The following is a 3,674-nucleotide window of genomic DNA, read 5'->3' on the forward strand; positions in this document are numbered from 1 at the left end:
TTAGTTGCCATCTTAGTTTCACATATGACACCATAGCTTATTTTGGGTAATTTAGTCCCAAACTGATCCTAACTTCCTAAATGGCCTCTAGATCAGTTTTGGGAGAAGGTTCCAACATCAATCGCCCTCCAAGCTTTGTTGGAGAATTCTATGACATTTGGAAAATCAGGATCAAAATCTTTATAGAGTCTCAAGACTTGGATATATGGAATGTGATTGAGAAAGAACCATATGAATCCTTAATTGTTGTCGGTAGTTTAAGGGATGTGAAGCCAAAATCCTCTTATAATGATGAAGATAAAAAGAAAGTGCAATATGATCTTAAAGCCAAAAGTATCCTTACTTCAGCCCTAGGTATAGATGAATTTTTTAGTGTATCAAATTGCAAATATGCTAAGGAGATGTGGGATACATTAGAAACTACTCATGAGGGAACTGAAGAAGTGAAGAGGTCTAGACTTAATACTCTCTCCCGAGAGTATGAAATGTTTCACATGAAGTCTGGAAAGAAAATATTTGATCTCCAAAAGAGATTTATTCACCTCACAAATAATTTTATTGCACTTGGTAAGGTACTATCAAATAGTGACTTGACCCTGAAAGTTCTAAGATCACTTACAAGACAATGGCAACCCAATGAGACAACCATCTCTGATAATAAAAGTTTATCAAAGATGTCTTGGGCTACTTCTTTGGAATGTTGCAGGAACATGAGTTGGAACTAAGCCAACTTGTACAACATGAAGAACAAGAGAAGAAGAGAAATAATATTTCTCTTAAAGAAAAAGCAGAAGTGTATGAATCCTCGATATATGAATCAGAAAGGGAGGACATGGAAGATATGAGCATGATGGTGAAAACGTTTAGCGAGATTCTAAAAAATAATAAAGGAATCAAGGTTGGACAAGCAAGGAAATTCAATGAAGCTTCCACTTCAAATCAAAACTTTAATTTTTTTGAATGTGGAAAACCTGGTCACATGAAGATTGACTATCCTACACTTAAAAAGAATCTTCCCGAAGCTAAATCAGAAAAGAGGATCAGAAGATGGACATACATTGCTTGGGAAGACAATGACACAAGTTCAACTTCAGAAACAGAAAATGAAGAGTAAGCTCATCTTTCCCTAATGGTGTCTCATCATTCTGAATTTCTAATGATGAGGAGGTAGGGGAAACTGAACTTTTAGATAAGCCATCATTTTCTGAACTACAAAACATTTTGAATGAATTGCATAGTGAATATGTCAAACTCACCAAACTTTACTTGAAACAAAAGAATGAGACTGACACACTCCGAAACAAAACTTCTTCTTCTTCATGTCCAAATTGTACCACTCTTGAAAACAAAATTTCTACTTTGAGTCTTGGACTCAAAAGTTTAAACAAGATTAGTATAAACTTGGATAACATGCTGAAAATGCAAAGACACTCCACCGACCGTAGAGGTCTCGGTTTTTCCAAACCTTCTTCAAATAAGAAAAAAGTAGTGTCTACAAAAATTAATTTTCAAAATATTTTTATCGATACGCATCATGTTTCTAAATTAAAAACAAGGATACATAAGCACCAACCTATTGCACTTATTGTACACATTATGGGCATACACCAAACACTTGCATGATAAGAAAACATGGTGTACCCAGGGGAAATTATAAATGGATTGAGAAAGGTGCTAACCCCTAGGACCCAAAAATTGTTGGGTACCTAATATCAATTGACTTGTTTTGTAGGAATATTTGGGAGCCACATGCGATTTATGTTATTCGGATAGTGGCTACTCAAAACACATGACATGCGATAAAGAGAAGTTCTCTGCCCTTACTCCAAGGGATAAAGGCTATGTCACATACAGTGATAACAACAAAGAAAAATTCTTGGAGTTGGTAGATTCGAGATGCCAACTTCTACTATAGTTGAAGGAGTTCTATATGTTGAGGGACTCCAGCACAATATTCTAAGTATAAGTCAACTTTATGATAAAGGATTCCATGTGGCATTCTACCCCAACAAGTGTATCATTTAAAGCAAGGTATCAAAAGACTCTAAACTTATTGGTAAGAGAATTAATAATATTTATATGATTAAAATATTATTCTCTTCCCATTAAGTGTTTGGCTGTAAATGATCATGATGCATGGCTATGACATAGGAGAATTGCTAACATTCATATGGATCACTTAAATAACCTGATTAAGAAAGATTTAGTTCTGGGCTTACCTATCATGAAGTTTTTTAAAGACAAATTATGTAGTGCTTGTCAAAAGGGTAATCAAACAAAAACTTCTTTCAAGCCAAAGCATATAGTTTCTTCTGATAGGGCATTGCAATTATCACTTATGGACTTATTTGGCCCCTCTCGGACCAAAGGTTTTGGTGGTAACTACTATGCTCTTGTGATAGTGGATGATTTCTCAAGATATACTTGGACTCTATTCTTGGTACACAAGAATGAGGCGTTTAATGCCTTTGTCAAGTATGCTAAGAGATTACAAAATGAAAAATCCTTGAAAATCGCTGCTATAAGAAGTGACTGTCGGGGAGAATTTCAAAATAATTCTTTTCAAGAATTTTGTGATGATCTTGGTATCACTCACAATTTCTCAGCTCCTATAACATCACAAAAAATGGTGTTGTAGAGAGAAAGAATAGGTCTTTGGAAGAACTAGCATGTACTATGTTGAATGAGACAAATCTTCCAAAGTATTTTTGGGCTGATGATGTCAGTACTGCTTGCTATGTATCAAACCGAGTTCTCATAAGACCCATTCTAAATAAAAACCCTATGAACTCTTCAAATTTATAAAACCAAATATCTCTCACTTGCATGTGTTCGGTTGTAAATGCATTGTACTTAACAATGGTAAGGATAACCAAGGCAAGTTTGATGCAAAAGCAGATGAAGGAATTTTGCTTGGCTACTCCCTTATAAGCAAAGCTTTTAGAATTTTGAATAAGAGAATATTAGCCATGGTAGTATCCATTCATGTAACTTTTGATGAGACTAATTCCTCTTTGGAAGATAAGTCTAATGTTGATGATGATGATTTGCCTAACTCATTCATTTTTGAAGCTACAACCAACATAGAGCACTTGAAGATTGATGATACTATACCTTCACAAGATGAGTATATTTCGTTCTGATTTACTTAAGGAATGGAGAACCCATTGTGATCACCCTATAGATAACATCATTGGTGATATAAGTAAGGGATTTTCGACTCGCCTGAAGTTAAATGATGTTTGTTTTGACATGGCTTTTGTTTCTCAAATTGAACCATCCAAAATTGATGATGCAATTGAGAATGAGCTTGCGATGCAAGAAGAGTTAAATTAGTTTGAGAAAAACCAAGTTTGAGAACTTGTTTCTAGACCTAAAGATAGGCAGGTTAGAGGCACTTGTTGCGTCTTTCGAAATAAATAAGATGAAAATGGTATTATCATAAGAAATAAAGCAAGATTAGTAGCCCAAGGATATAACCAGGAAGAGGGTATATACTTTGATGAAACCTTCGCTCTGGTTGCTAGACTTGAAGCTATTAGATTATTGCTTGCATATGCATGTTCATTGGACTTTCAGTTATTACAAATGGACGTAAAAAGTGCTTTTCTCAATTGTAATATTCAGGAAGAGGTGTATGTCGAAGAACCTTCATGTTTTAAAGACTACAAACA

The sequence above is a fragment of the Lupinus angustifolius genome, chromosome LG03, assembly GCF_001865875.1.
Source record: "Lupinus angustifolius cultivar Tanjil chromosome LG03, LupAngTanjil_v1.0, whole genome shotgun sequence".
Lineage (NCBI taxonomy): Eukaryota > Viridiplantae > Streptophyta > Magnoliopsida > Fabales > Fabaceae > Lupinus > Lupinus angustifolius.